General features: G+C 44.9%; 1 long non-coding RNA gene across 2 annotated transcripts; it reads left to right on the top strand.

Annotated features, from left to right (window-relative positions):
* The first annotated feature begins 14,280 nt into the window (after window positions 1–14,280).
* Window positions 14,281–15,915, top strand: LOC146797592 (uncharacterized). Of its 2 annotated transcripts, XR_014969013.1 has the most exons (5): window positions 14,281–14,400; window positions 14,664–14,760; window positions 14,941–15,045; window positions 15,132–15,202; window positions 15,694–15,915. It is a non-coding gene; the product is annotated as an uncharacterized LOC146797592 (long non-coding RNA). The 2 variants fall into 2 exon arrangements; XR_014969012.1 differs by lacking the exon at window positions 14,941–15,045.
* The last annotated feature ends 702 nt before the right edge of the window (window positions 15,916–16,617 follow it).

Raw genomic sequence — 16,617 nt, 5'->3', positions numbered from 1 at the left:
TTACTGACAATTGCTGATGCAGACCTATCTATTCCTCTTATTCATTTTAACTATTTTTAATCTTTTAATTTCCTCACTCTAACCGGACCGATAGTGCTGGGAAGCCCGATGTGGGTAGCCATACGCTTTACAAAACCGATGAATACAACAGAATCGAATAGTGAGTCTGGATTTTCATCCTTGTAGCCTGTCTCTTACAATTGTCACATATCATATTAATGTTTACTATCATTCTTTTTTTAATATATATTTCACAATAATTAGCCTGATCATTAATTCTTAACAGATATACTACATTTGTAACTAGTTATTTTCCTCCACCAAAAAGGGATTTATAAATGTTCACTGACTTTGCCCGTGTAATTGCTCACAAAGGATATCAGTCCGGCACATTGTAAACACAAATCCCGAGGCCCTTCTGAATTCCTCATCGTATAACCAATTTATGAGAATGTCACAAGTGTTATAGTCATGTACCCTGGTCTGCAGTTGCCTACCTCATGTTCCCAACCTGTAGTTTGTCTCATATTCCATCCCATGCTCAGTGCCAGATTAACAAATAGGCAAAGTAGACACCGGCCTATGGGCCCTCACTCCTTTTAGGGGCCCGCAACAACGGATTAAAATATTATTGATTTGATCTTGAAAGAAAATTGCAATCAAACTTTCTTAAATTACTTCCAAAAGATAGAAAAAAATAAATCCACTCAAAGAAACGAAAACTTTACATTAAAGACTCTATAGAGAAAATACTGTATGCATGTAATGTACCAATTACTCACTTGTCATTATGGCCACTGAATACCATGTCTTGCAAAAGGTAGACTTCCAAGATATCCTGAAAGATTTCACCACAAACAAATTGAGGAAAATGAATATTTAAAGTTTCGTTGGTTTATTCAATTTTTTTAAAACTACATTTTTGTTTAATAACATTAATAATTCTTAATGTTTAGTTTTGTGTAATAAAATCGGTTTAACAGTGTTGGTTGGTAAAATTACAAACATATCAGGAGATAATTTGCGAGGGGGGGGCCAAATATCGACTGCCTAGGGGCCCCCACAGTGTTTAATCTGGCACTGCCCACGCTACTCACCTATGACTAGCATGCAATCTAATTCATCACGTGTTGCATGCCATTCTTTCAATTCGCTATATGAACAATTCTTTTAATACATATTTCAAGGTAGATGTGTCTTTTAAAGGCAAAGAAACACTACAGGAATTCTCTCGTCAAACTGTATATTTTTGTGCATGAGGCAGTTTGGAGTGAAGATTAAACATATTCAGACTTGCAAAACAAGCAGAACATGTCCTAGTGACATTAACAGACTGTGGAAGGAGTCCCTTTGCCCTGTTTCTTCCTTTCACTGAACAAATTCATAAAATATTGATCGCACCAGCAGCAGTAGCATTTTAAACCAATATATGTGAGGCGTGCAGAAAGCTCTGGGGTGATCAACGTCCCTTAAAAAGAAAAGAAAGGCTTCTCAACTCTTATAGCCTTGGAGACGTTTTCTACTTATACAATTTGAGACTCTTAAACAAAAAGTAAATGGTGCAATTTTTGCGCAAAGGATGTCATCGGGAGATAGTAGCTCAGACCGAGGTCATTCTCTTTTGTGCTTTTATGTGCTTGAAAGTCCACAGAAATAAGGCACTTAACTGCAAGTGTAGATTATTGAATCTTGTATGAGCAAGTGGGTACTAACCACGCCATCTTTACACGTTTCCTCATAATCCAGATTCAGACAGAAACTTTATTCCCCACCTTTAATGGAATTACACATATGGCGGTAAAACCTGTACCTCAGTTTCTCTTCTGAACACATTTTGCTTGTGAAAAATGGAAATGCATCTAGTGAGAAGTGCTCAGAATGAGGAGATACCTGCCGACATTGGTGCGTCAAAACCAATTCCTATGGACAACCCTTATTCCATATTGCGCAAGAGCATAAAGATGATATAATACCAAATTGAGTAATTACTGTGCTCTGCTTTATCTAATCCTGGGTGCAGTATTATCACGCCGGTTTACAACCAGGAGTAGTAATGCCCCAGATACTTACCGGTATTCTTCATTACTCCGAGTCCTGGTCTTCTTGGATACAGTCCTGAGTCCCGCCCTCCCACCCAGGCATGGCAGTTGACTATTTCCTGTTTTGCTGTTGTCTTGTTGGTGTGGTATGTTACAGGAAGTGATTCGTTAGTTCCTCCCTTTTGTGGTGGCTCTTGGGTAGCAGGGGCCAGCCTGGGGGAACTTTTGGGGTTTCAGCTAGGGAATTGGTTCTGCCAGAACCGAGAAGTATCTCATGCATAAGGATTAGAACCATGATGATGAGCCTCCGTCTGAGGCTGCACTCCAATACTCCCAAACCATGCTCTACCAATTCTTGACAATTCCGACAGTGAATGGCATCAACTCACCAAAATGATAGTGGAAGCAGGTTGCCTGAATTCCTGGTCACATTGAAAATATCACAGAAGGTGACCGCACACACATTCTGATGCAGCCCGGCGGTCTCCCTTTCCCTGTTCCTTGAAGCCCCAGGAACCACTTAGCAACGTCAACGATGGATGCAATTCCCATATAACCAGGACAGCAGGCAACCTACTTGTGACCGGAAGTTAGAATTGCAACCCTCACTCACTATCCTGTTGAGCAGTCCTAGACTAGCTCAGAGAGGATAGGGTGAACGTTGAGATCTGGTACAGGACAATACATTTATAATTCATTGCATTCCGCAACCCTGTACAAAGCCCTGCCTCTAATTTCTTTAAAATGGGCGACTTGTAAAGCACACTGGCACCGATTATAAAGAAAAGAGGTTAGAACTCGACTGTGATAAGTTATTCAGTCCTGCTGTCACAATGCCTGTAACGTGAAAGGCAGGGCAGATCACGGAGCAGCTGTTTAAAGCAAGGTAAATCAAATGTTGCTTTTCTTTCTTCTGCTCTGTTTTTCTAGCTTTAAGTGACTAGCTGAAAGAGCATGATTATTTTTTGCTTTCCTTAGATAATTACATAAAAGTTCAAATCTGTCTGCATGTTTCTACACACTCCGAACTACTTCAGCTTTTTTATCTTTTAAACTGACTTGTATTGAACTGTTTCGAAGATATTTTGGCAACAAATATCTAACAGGTTTTTGATGTGTTTAATTTTGCACTAGAGTTTCTATTTTTATTCTTCACATTTGCAAACATGCTCTCACTTTCACATGAAGGAGCAACACACCATGGGGCGTATTGCCGAGCCCCAGTTTCTTACTTTTGCACCACTCGATGTGGTTGAACAATGATGCAACTCAAAAAAGAGATTTAAGAAGCCACACAAGGCGTTGCAGTTCTCTGCGCCAGGTAGGCATTTCCATGGGTGTTGCCTGGGTGTTCCCATGCAACATCCATGGATTTTGATGCATTATCAGATTTACAAAAACAGTTAAACCTAGGAATGCGCCAAAACGATGCCTCTCTAGGAGAGGCATAACGAGGAGAAGTTCTTTATTTTTCCTCATTATTTTCATCACTTTATTTTTCCTCAAGTCACCTTCCTGCACAAAAATAATTATGCAGGCAACGCAGGCACCCCTGCACCATATTTCAATGACTCAATTGAATGTTTGCTCTGATCATGTAAGCACCATCATAACGTTCGAATGAAGGCATACGTTAAATGTATCAATAATCTCAGTTAGACTATAGAGATGTTAGAATTAATAAATGACAAAATGACGACATATGTATATGTATATAAACATAAATAAGCAGTGTTGAAATATTATTTAGATCCCTTTCTTTTTTCTTGAATTACAGGAATTGTGGCTTTTTCCTGACGAAGGCGCTAATTGCGCCGAAACGCGCGTCGAATAACATACAATTGTGCCACAACATTTGTTCATTTTTTATTCACTTTTATGTAACCCATAAATCCCCATTTTTTATTGTGTATAATGATTTTGTTTTGTGTATAATAAATTTGTTTTTATTCCTGAGTGTACTAAACAACTACAATTGTAAACAAATTATAATTAATAAATAACCACTATTTCTATTTTCTGTCTCACTGCTTATATATTTCTGACTGCAAGATATAAAATTAATTTTCGTTGTCATTTAAAAGAATTTGCCTAGGTTGTTATTTTACAAATATATATTACCCTGTCCTAGGAATTATCAGGGGGTCCCTGTTATCTACGAGAATTTACCCACAGCTTGTCTGTGCGGGACTCTATGTATAGCTTATACACAGAGAAAATAGCCATAAGACGTCTTCCTTATATAACAGTATGCCTTCATGTACTCTAAGAAATTATTAAACCGTATATCATAATTGTTTTCTCATTCTTTTCAATTACGGCCTCCCAGACTATCTAGCCTAACTTTACCATCGTCCTCACTGCTCCATATAATAGTATGTCATCTAATAATCTGAGAAACTGTTAGATTATATATCATTAAGCTCTCCCCTTTTCTTGCAATCTCTGATTCTCCTACCATTCTGCTTTATTATTTCATCTACTCTAATCTGTCCCTCATGGCCCAACTAAAAACATTTGGGTTTACAGACGAGGAATTTGCACTACTAGTGGGCACCAGTAACGCCTTCGGAAATAGCTCTAGATCTAGTAATGTAAATAATGATGACATTAATAAATTAGTTGATCTTAAGAAAAAACTTAAAAGAATGTAAGCCCATGGAGAATTCATGCTGGAATACCTGAAAGCAGGGATTATCCCACAAGGCTTACGAGTCCGTAATATTCCAGGATTATTCATTCATTGCAAAGAATTTCTAGAAAAGTGGAGCATGATTGCCAATCGCTGCTCACGAGATCTAATGATATTAATCATTGAAACAGCTAAAGAATTGACAGCATCACTCAAAATAGAATTGAAAGAATTAGAAGAGTTAGTTAAAAAGAACAATAGTATAGAAGAAGCTACAAAAAAACTAGAGGATTCAAATAAAGAATTAGCATCCTTCGCTGAATATCTGAATAAAAGAAAACTAGACAAATTAACAAAGGATAAAAGGTTCTGTACTCTAGAAAGAACGTACCCTTACCTCAATGTAGATTTTTACAAACAAAATCACTTTACTAATGACCAAACATCAAGACAACAGAAAGTTATGACTTTCTCAGATACGTCCGACTCTGAAAACGAAGGACCATCCCATCAATATGATCCTCCAGACACATACAACTCCTTTAACTCTAAAAATTCTTATCAACCTTTTTTAGGACAGCGAGGGAGAGGCAGGGGGAAGCAAAGAGTCCGATTCCAAACTCAACCTCAATCCAGAGGGAATTATCAAGGGCACCATTACCAACCAGACCCTCAATACCTACTGGAAACCAGAAACAGACAATATTGGAAAAACGGGATATAATTCCAATTTTCAATTTGTCATCCCATCAACTTGAACCCCCAGCCATAGACCTTTTATCCAAAGGTCTCTCTTTTGTTCCTCATGCACATGCCAATACATTTGAACTTTTCCAAGATATTTTTTCATTTTTCAGAAAAATTAGATTACACAAATTCTTTGGAAATAATGAGCAGAATATAGCCGCAGATCCTAACCTGAGTAAACTCATATTACCATCTACATTTACCCCCACATTAGAGCAGGTAGGACCAGAAATATCCATCTTTGAAAATATAGTCCTCAAACAACTTGAACAAGAACTTAAATTCATTCCCAAACCAACCTATAATCTTAATAAACAAGAATTTGTAGCAATGAACACCCTAAAGCAGAACAAAAACCTAACAATAAAATGCTGCGATAAAGGTGCGGGCATAGTCATCTTGAATACAGATGACTATAAAAACAAAATGCTCCACATGCTAAAAGATAATACATTTTACTCTGAGATACAAACCAATCCTATATCAGGAATAGAAAAAAGAATATTCACTTTAACAACTCTTGCTCTAGATGAGGGATACATTACCACCAAAGAACATGACTATCGGGGGAGGAGCCTAGCGCGCAACCAAGATGGCCGCGTAGGTGCGAGGCTCCCGAGGACCTCCGCGGCCTCCTGCATAAATCCTGACAGAATCCTGTCCCAGATGAGGGGACTGTATTTGTGAGCCCGAGCAGAGGTGACGCCCGTTTTCCGTTTTTAAATCGGACCTCGGACACCGGCAGGAGTATCGATTGAGGTTTGCGGCCTTCTCCACACGGGCCCCCCGTACTGGAGTTGTGGGGCGATCCGGACACAAAGTGAACAACAGCGGCGGGCAAGGCTGGGTGACTCGCGTACCCTGCACTTTCACTTTCGCTTTTGCGCCCTCCTTGCTGCCAGGCGAGGTTGGGTTGCGGGGCGGTGTGCGGTGGTGTGGTCTCGCTGGGGTGCCCTGCCGGTCCGCCAGCTGCGGTCCGTCCTGCGGAGCGGTGGTCGCTCCCCCCTGGACCCCTTGAACTGGATTGTCGGCCCCCCCCTTTCTTGAGGAGACTGACTCGTCTTGGGGATCGAAACCATGTCCACAAAACAAGATGGCGATCGGGCTAAGATAAAATCGACCCGCCGTGGCGCGGCCCAGCAATCCAACAGTATGGACCGCTACACCCTCCAGAAGGGATCCCCAGAGGCGCCGCGTAGGTCCCCTACGGGCCCGACTGATGCTTCCGCTCTGCCCACGGACCTGACCCTCCGAGACGTCATGGGCGCCATCGCCGAGATGAAGGCCTCGGTGGACCAGCGCTTCGACACTCTGGCCCAGAAGATTGACTCGGTCCTCGTGGACGTGGGCCTCGTGAGGGCTGATTTGTCTAAAACCAACGACCGGGTCGACTCTTTGGCCCACTCTACCACGGGCCTCACAACGGACGTGGCGGCCCTCCAACAGGAGGTGCGCAGGCTTGGCCAGGCGAGCACCCTGATGAATCGTCGGCTGGAGGATTCCGAGGGTCGGGCCCGGAGGAACAACGTTCGCATTATCGGGGTGCCGGAGGGACGCGAGGCGGAGGCGGCGGACCTATTTGTTGAGGACCTGGTTCTCACCCATCTCCAGCCTCGGGGGCTGAGTAAATTCTTTGCGGTGGAGCGTGCCCACAGGGTCCCCGGGGGTAGGCCTAAGGTTGGAGCCCCTCCGAGGCCTCTCATCGCCCGGATCTTCAATTTTCGGGATAGAGACGCTATCCTACAGACTTCCAGGCTACAAGGGCCGGTCAAACTTGACAATATGGACATCAATTTCTATCCTGACTTCACTCCGGCAGTCCAAAAGCAGAGGCTGAGCTTTCTTGGTGTTAAACGTCGCCTAAGGGACCTGAATCTCAAATATGCGATGCTTTTTCCAGCTAAGCTGAGAGTGGAGGTGGATGGCCACACGCACTTTTTTGATCGACCCGAGGTGGCCGGGGACTGGCTAGACACTTTGCCCGGAGATCGGGGCCGGGGGGGTGGGGGGGGTGCGGTTGGTGGGGAGGGCCCGCCGGATCAGGACTGAGGGACTAATGGTAGGCCTTGCTCTGGACTGCGTTGTTGTCACTATTGACTGTTAGGGTAAGTTCCCCTCCTGTGGAGGTCGTGTGGGGTCTCTTGGGGGATCTCCCTCCTCCTCTGGGGGACTAGTTAGTTTTCTTATCTATGGGGCGACAGGCACACTGCACTTTGGGGGGGCTGTTTGGGCTCATGCAGGGGTGCAGGGTGGGGGGAGTTCTGTTGGGTTGGGTGGGTTGGGGTGGGGTGTGGTTCGTTTTTACCGCAAGGCAAACCCGTTATTGTATTGTTGTTTTTGAGATGCTCTGGGGGGGACAACTGATGGCTTCGTTACGTGATGGGGGGTAGGGATTTGACATTGTTGTCCTGGAATGTTAACGGACTGGGTGATAGGATCAAGCGGGGTGTGGTCCTGCAGTATCTGAAATGGATTTCGCCTGATGTGGTCTTTCTGCAGGAGACACACCTTATTGGTAATTCCTTTTGTGCCATGAATCGGCGTGGCTATCGCTTGGTGGCCCACTCGGGCTTCACGTCGGGCTCACGGGGGGTGGGCATCATGGTGAAGAACTCGCTCCCGTTGGAAATAGACGAGGTGCGCCATGATGAGAGGGGACGCTACACTGTCTTGGTGGGGAGGATGGAGGGCAAGGTAGTTGTCTTTGTCTCTGTGTACGTCCCACCGGGGCTACAGTCCACCACCTTTGCAGATCTGGGGCGCCTCCTCCTTGACCTCCCGGGGGGGCTTCTGGTGGTTGGGGGGGATTTCAATGCGGTGGCTTCTGGGACTATGGATCGTCATCCCCCTAGGGACCTCCCCCGGGCACAGGCGTGGTTAGCGGGCCTTTTAGACACACTGGGATTGGTGGACTGCTGGCGTTTAAAGCATCCCACCCAGCTGCAGTACACCTTCCATTCGGGTGCCCATGGTAGCCTCTCGCGGCTTGATTATGTCCTTGTCCCTGCGGCTTATGCTGGGAGGGTGGGAGAGGTGCGCCATCTGGCGCGGGGTATTTCGGATCATTCCCCGCTCCTACTGCACTTGGGTGTCTTCCCGAGGGGAGAGGGCAGGGTAGCCCCAATCAATGCTTGGTACCTGCGTGACCCCACTATTCGTGCTGACCTGATTAAATCATTGCAACGGTATTTTGAGGAGAATGTGGGGTCCGTTCCGTCGGCTATCTCCCTGTGGGAAGCCTTTAAAACAGTTCTCAGAGGGGAGGCCCTCTCCTTTATCTCCCATGCCCGCAGACGCGCACAGGAGGAGGTGACCCGGGTGGAGGCCGAAATTACTGAATTGGAGGGTGGTCTGGGGAGTGGGGTGACTGACGCGGCGCTGCATGTTCTACACCTTAAACAGGCGGCCTATAGGGCCCTCGTCACGGAGGCGGCCAGGGGCCTTAGCAGAGAGCAACAGGGGCGACTGTACGATGTGGGTGATAAGGCTGGCAAACTGATTGCGTGGTTGGATAAGAAGGAGAGAGCTAGTCGTGTGGTCCCGCTGATTGAGAGGATGGATGGTGTACGAATTACTGAGCCGGAAGGCATTGTTTCTTGCTTCGCGGATTATTTCCGCGAGGTATATTCTCCGGTCTCTCCCTGGTCGGAGGAGGATTCCCATGCCCTGCTGCGGGACATCGCGCTGCCCTCGCTTTCAGTGGAGGACAGGGATTCGTTGGATGCCGCTCCCACCTCGGATGAAATCGCCCTCGCCATACGCTCGGTCGCCTCGGGCAAGGCCATGGGCCCGAATGGCCTTCCTATCGAATTGTACAAGCTGCGACCGGATGTACTGGCACCTCACCTCCGCGCGATGTTCCTTGCGGCCCACTCGCGGGGCTCCCTCCCGCCGGACCAGCGTCTAGCTACCATCGTGGTTATCTACAAGGAGGGGAGACCACGAGACCGGGTTACATCCTATGGGCCGATCTCGCTCTTGAATGCGGAGCCTAAAATCCTCGCCAAGGTGCTTGCCAACCGGCTGGTCGGCGTGGTGGGCGATCTGGTCCACCAAGACCAGTCCGGCTTTATTCCCCATCGCAACACGGCCCTTAACCTGCGGCGCTTGCAAGGGGTGCTCGCGCGTGTTCCATTCGTGCGGGAGCCGGCCATCTTGGCGTCCTTGGACGCCACCATGGCGTTTGACACGCTCGAGTGGCCGTACATCTGGGCGATGTTGGAGAAATTTGGATTTGGCCCGGGATTCATCAGCTGGGTCAAATTGTTGTACTCTGACCCATTGGCGCAGGTGGTGGTGAATGGTCGAGTCTCGGCCCCATTCGTGCTGGGACGGGGCACGCGACAGGGTTGCCCCCTGTCGCCGCTCCTGTTTGCACTGGCCTTGGAACCCCTGGCGGAGTGGCTGCGGTGGCACCCCTCTATCCGTGGTCTCCGTTGGACCCCTGAGTATGAGGACCGCGTGTCCCTCTACGCCGACGACATCCTGTGGTACTTAGCCTTCACTGATTGTCCTGGTCGATGTTCTACGCTCCTTCGGCCGTAACTCAGGTCTTGTCATCAACTGGGCTAAATCCTGTGTCTATGTGCTTTCCGGGGAGGCTCCTGCTCTCCCGCGGGGCTGCTCGATCCAGATTGCCTCGCAGGGGTTTCGTTACCTGGGCGTCTATATTACGCTGGACCCAGTGGCCCGCTACGAGCGGAATTTGCTTCCCCCCCTCCAGCGCTTGAAGGAGGACGTGGCGCGCTGGCGGCGCTTGCCGCTTTCGCCGCTCGGCCGGGCGGCATTGTTCAAGATGATGTCGTTACCGCGCTTTCTGTACGCCCTCCAGAACTCGATGGACCTGGTCCCGGCGCGTTACTTCCGTGAGGTGGAGAGTTTGCAGCGCCGCCTGTTCTGGGACGGGAGGCCGCGTATCGCCCTGGCAAAGTTGACGCTCCCGTGGTATGACGGAGGGATTGCCCTCCCGGATATTAAGCGGTATTACTGGGCCTCCCAATTAGCTGCAATTAATCACGGCCTCTACGGGCCCGCCTTAAACCCGGCATTTGAAATGGACAAGATGCTCCTGCCCGGTGGCGATTACAATCGAGCGCTCTACACTAGCGTGCCCGACTCCCGCCTGACGGGACCCACGCGTGTCATGGTGCGAGTATGGCACGCGGCCAATGCAGCTATGGGATGGAAGGACCGTTTGACCCGGGCGTCACCGTTGTATGCGTCTGAGAGGTTGGGCTCCCTATGGACCTCGAAGGGCTTCGATAGGTGGGACACGATAGGCATTAGTACAGTGGGGGACCTCTGGACGAGGGGAGGATTCAAAACTTTCGAGACACTGCAGGCGGAGTTTCAGCTGCAGGGCAGTGAATACTTTCGATACCTGCAGGTCCGTCACGCACTGGGCTCTGTCTTCCCAGACGTGGCCGCCATTCCGGAGTCCTCCCCACTGGAGGATAGAGTGCTAGATGGCCACGTTCCGGACAGCACGATCTCCCTCATCTACAAGAAGTTGATTAATGACCGCTCGGGCTTACTGACTGGGCTCCGCGAGGCTTGGGTTGCCGATGGGTTGGAGCTGGACGACGAGGACTGGATTTCCGCGGTGGCCTCCCCGAAGGAGGTGGCCATCCCGGCTCGCCTTCGCTTCGTCCAGCTTAAGATACTTCACCGGGTGTACGTGACGGGGCCAGGGCTTCTGCGTATGGGCTATGCCGAGGATGGACTGTGTAAGCGTGGGTGCGGTGCATTGGCGACCTTTTTACATATTCTGTGGGAATGTCCGAGGGTGGAGCGATTCTGGCGTGGTGTGCATGAGGTCCTGCGAGCGGTTACGCATGTCGTGCTGGTGCCTGAAGCGAGGAGATGCCTGCTGAATGTGTGGGAACCGACCGACTACTCGGTTCCGCAGACGCGATGGGTGACGCTGGGTTATATGATTGCTAAACGTGACATCGCTCAACTGTGGGGATCCCAGAGGCCCCCGGCAGTGTCGGCCTGGAAAGAACACATGGATTGGTGCATGTTCCGAGAGAAGGTGGTGTATGTGGCGCGGGGTAAGCCTGGGGCGTGGCTGAAGGTGTGGGGCCCCTGGAACGCCTACCGCGGGGGTATTTGCGAGCCGCCATTGTTGCCTCCCGCTTCACCAGCTCCGTCCCCCTAGATGACCCCCTCCCTCAATCCCGGGCACAGAGTTTTCCCAGTCCCAGACCTATTCCCCTTCCCCTCCTTCGATTTTAGTGTATGGTTGGGGTCCCCCCATTTGAGGAGCGTATGTTGTCATTTTCGCTCTCGGGTTGCCTTGCGGGTGTGGTTTTATGTTGTTGTGTTGTATAAAACGAAACCGTATTGTGGGCTCAGAGTCATGTGGCCCACGTTGCTGATACCTCCTGCTTTAGCGTCTCTGTAACGCCAAGTGCCTTATTGTATATATGTCATTTATTTCTGTTATTTTAGCGGCCGGCCGGAAGGTTGTAGGCCCGTACCTGTATATATTTGAGATTGCAATAAACGGTTTCAAAAAAAAAAAAAAAAAAAAAAAGAACATGACTATCTCAATTTCTCGAAAGGTAAAACGCCATGTATATATGGAGTACCAAAAATTCATAAAAACTTGAATAACCCTCCATATAGACCAATAGTCTCCACCATTGGCACAGTCACAGAACCCCTATCTAAGTTCGTAGACAACCAGCTGAGACCGTATATCCCCCTCATCAAGTCCTATGTGCAAGATACTAGAGACATAATAAATAAAGTAGAACATTTAACATTTCATTATAACCATGATGTATTAGTGACTCTTGACATTGAGTCACTATACAGCAACATTCCACAACAAGAAGCCATAGATGCCACTGACTGGTTTATAGACACATTCAAAATACCTTGCTCTAAACCATTCATAAAAGAATGTTTACAAATAATACTAACCGAAAATATTTTCTCATTTGGACACCATCTTTTTCGCCAAACAAAAGGCGTTAGTATGGGAGCTTCTGTAGCCCCATCTGTAGCCAATATCTATATGGCCAGGTGGGAATCCAAATTTATCTATAATGAAATAGCCCCATTTTTTGAATCGGTCACACACTGGTCTAGGTACATTGATGACATCTTCTTTATCTGGACCGGTGGGGATGACACCCTTTCTGAATTCATACAATGGCTTAACCTTACAGACCCTCATTTAAAATTCACCAGCAACAGCGGTAGTAATCAAGTTGAATTCTTAGATATCAACATCATAAATCGCTCAGGACTATTAGAAGTAGACCTCCATACAAAACCCACGGCAAGAAACACTTTGCTACATTTCCAAAGTTATCATCCCCGCAGTCAAAAACAGAGTATCCCATTCTCACAATTTCTACGAGTTAGACGTAATTGTTCTAACTTACTAGATTTTGATAAACAAGCCACCATTATGAAAACCAAATTTTTAGAAAGAGGCTACCCACGCCGCCTCATAAGAGAATCTTACAAGAGAGCGAGGTTCTATGATCGAGACTGTCTACTGCGTAAAGAGAAAATCCAAGAACAAAAGCAACTGGTATGTGTAACAAGGCACTCCACTTTGAATGCCAAAGTTAAACATATAATCAATAAAAACTGGCACATTCTGAACTGTAACTCCACTAATACCACCAAATTAGAAAAACCTCTATATGCTCACCGCAGAAATAAAAATCTCAAAGATATCATAGTACGCTCCAGATTTGAGGATCACAACACCAAACCCGCTTGCACCCAAAAGTCTATAGATGGCAAGCACCCTATCAGAGGAACATTTAAATGCTCCAACTGTAAATCATGTGACCTTATTAATCCAGGCGAAACACTGATACATAATGGATTTAAAATCCAAGCAACACATATGTGGAACTGTAAAACACAAAATGTTATATATCTGATTTTGTGCCCGTGCCAATTAGGCTACGTAGGAGAAACAGCTAGAGCCATACAAACGAGAATATCTGAACATCGCTCAGCTATAAAAACTAAAATATTTACAGCCCCATTAGTAAAGCACTTCACAGAACTACAAGACAAACCAGAAGATATCCGCTGGCACATATTGGAGAAAATAAATATGCCAGAAAATACACATGGAGCGAAAATCCGTAAAAAACGTGAGGTTTTTGGGATTTTTTCATTAAACACGTTTAATAATGGCCTTAACAATGAATTACCGTGGGAAAATGCTATTATGTAAGCAATCCTACAGCTAGCCTTAATTCTGGTAAGACTAACTGATGTAACATAGTTTCAACCTGACTTTGATTCAACTGTACTTCTACTATGGAATGGATCCACATAATGGTGTAACTTACCGACTGGCTAATAACACAGTATTCCGTAATGACCCTATATATTTATCACACTACATACTCTGCAAGTAGCCCGACATGTCCTGACATGTCCCGATATACGGCAACCTATAGATTAGCTAATAATATGGGGCCCTGTACTGCTCCTTATGCTTATCACACGGGGTTTATTTGAAAAGAATTACACATCTCGAAGTTAGCTATCTTATGCGTTTATATCGTCCACCGATACGTTAAACATCGTCTTAATACACTTGCATTTGCGAGTCAAGAAGACATTACCAAAGAAACACCGTCAAAAGTAAAGAATCGTCCTCTTTTATTCTTCTTTCACCGCCTATCTTAAAGTGTAAACAAACACTATAGATAAAAAATACCTTCGTTTTTTCTCTTTATACAAAATCTAAATGCCTAACATACATGTGATCCCTTTCACCCAATAGCGACACGCCATTTAAATACAGAGTTATACATCCTATCGGGGTCATTAGAGCAATGAAATCAACGATAGACGCGTCACGCTGCTGCATGCACCAATTAGCATTCACCTAACAAACAACGAGATAAAATATAAACGCAAGGCTTTTCATGCTACATTGTTTCTTCTATCGCCTAAAGAGCCCGGTCGACACTGCGCGTGTTTATCAAGCTGAAAGTAAGCCTCCGTAAATTCCAACTTAGCTGGCAGACACGATACTATGCTCCATTAGTCAGTTGTGAGTGCTGCCCCTCGCATGACTATCAGAATTCTATTTGTTCACCAGTTTTAGAAATACAGTCCTCGACTTTATAGGCTATAACCTGATAACCATATGCCACTAGATAGGTTACTTTGTGTCAAATAAAACAGACATTTTACGTTAATTAATCCCCCTATCAATTTATACCTACCCTATTTTTGTCATCCCTTACTTTTAGGTTATATCATACCTATCACGCCAATGCAGCTATCGCTCTAAACGTTCATCATTTTTATTTAAGACTCGGCACCGTGCATAATCCAATATCAAATAAGGTAATATATGTGCTTTAAAAGATATATCGTTCTACATAGCTTTGTCTATAAATAATATATAATAGCTATATATTATTTTCCAACTCTAATCCTCTAGATTCCATTATCATTTATATGGGCTCATCATTACGCTAATAATATATAATAGCTATATATTATTTTCCAACTCTAATCCTCTAGATTCCATTATCATTTATATGGGCTCATCATTACGCTAGGTATAAAAGAACTGCTAGCAACTCTTCGATTAACTGATCTTTTCTTGAAGAATCATCACCTACCAAGGTACCTATTCCTAGTTTCTGAATAACATCTACAAGAGATATATAGATACATGTAACAATGTATAACAATATGTTCTTTATCACTAGACATCCTCGTATCTGAAAATGATCTCTTTTAACCTCCTGGTATTTCAAGAATTCCACCGCTTGGAACACAGGTAGATACATAATGTAGGATCAAATCCTTTTACTAAACATGATGAAGTAAGGAGACCTAGAACTTAAATCTTCTGTTCTTTCTTTCTCTCCTCTTCTTCTTTCTTTTTTCACCCTTATAATAACTTGCACCAAATAAATAAAAGATCTATAGAATTTCCCTAACAAAGATATCTGTGATGCATCAGACATTGTTTCTATTATGTTTTATTTGTTAAACCTGATTGAATCTATGAATGTATTAATGTTATATCAGATATTTTTCTCATCATGTTATATTTCAATGACTCAATTGAATGTTTGCTCTGATCATGTAAGCACCATCATAACGTTCGAATGAAGGCATACGTTAAATGTATCAATAATCTCAGTTAGACTATAGAGATGTTAGAATTAATAAATGACAAAATGACGACATATGTATATGTATATAAACATAAATAAGCAGTGTTGAAATATTATTTAGATCCCTTTCTTTTTTCTTGAATTACAGGAATTGTGGCTTTTTCCTGACGAAGGCGCTAATTACGCCGAAACGCGCGTCGAATAACATACAATTGTGCCACAACATTTGTTCATTTTTTATTCACTTTTATGTAACCCATAAATCCCCATTTTTTATTGTGTATAATGATTTTATTTTGTGTATAATAAATTAGTTTTTATTCCTGAATGTACTAAACAAATTATAATTAATAAATAACCACGATTTCTATTTTCTGTCTCACTAATTTTATATCTTGCAGTCAGAAATATATAAGCAATTTTCGTTGTCATTTAAAAGAATTTGCCTAGGTTGTTATTTTACAAATATACCCCTGCACCATAGTGCCAGGGTGCCTGCGTTGGCGCTACGCAGCCCATTGTGGCCAGTGCAGGGGAAAGGACAGGAATGTGTCAATGTATCTTATTCTTTTAAATACAACACATTCCTGCCCGTTCCCTGTCACGCAGTGCAGGAATGTGACTTGCTGCGCTGAGTGACTATTTTGTAAATCTGCTCCCATGGTTTTAAGTGGTTTACTGGAAAGGTGATGATGGTGTGACCATTTATTATGTAGGCTAAAGTAAATTTTTTAAGTAGTGATTATTAATTGAGGGTTTTACATTTGATAACTTGCACTGATTTAAGTTGTTTTTTAAACGCACTGCATGTTTAAGATTCAGTGGGTAAAGTATTTTTTTCATTTTTGGTTTCACTGGCGGTCACTTTTTTACGTTCAGGAGCACTGCAGGTTCATTCGATCAATCAATCAGGGGTTTTTAAAGTGAGTCTACTCACCTGTGAGGGTCTCAAGCTGCTGGCGGGGGGTGCTGATCCTCAGGTATGGAGGTTCAGTCGAAGAGCCAGGTCTTCAGGTCCTACCTGAACTGGGTCAACAACTAGGATTGCCCGACGTGGAGGAGTAGAGTGTTC

Source organism: Triturus cristatus, chromosome 9, assembly GCF_964204655.1.
Source record: "Triturus cristatus chromosome 9, aTriCri1.1, whole genome shotgun sequence".
Lineage (NCBI taxonomy): Eukaryota > Metazoa > Chordata > Amphibia > Caudata > Salamandridae > Triturus > Triturus cristatus.
The sequence above is the reverse complement of the archived record's forward strand: the minus strand, read 5'-3'. Positions and strand labels throughout refer to the sequence as shown.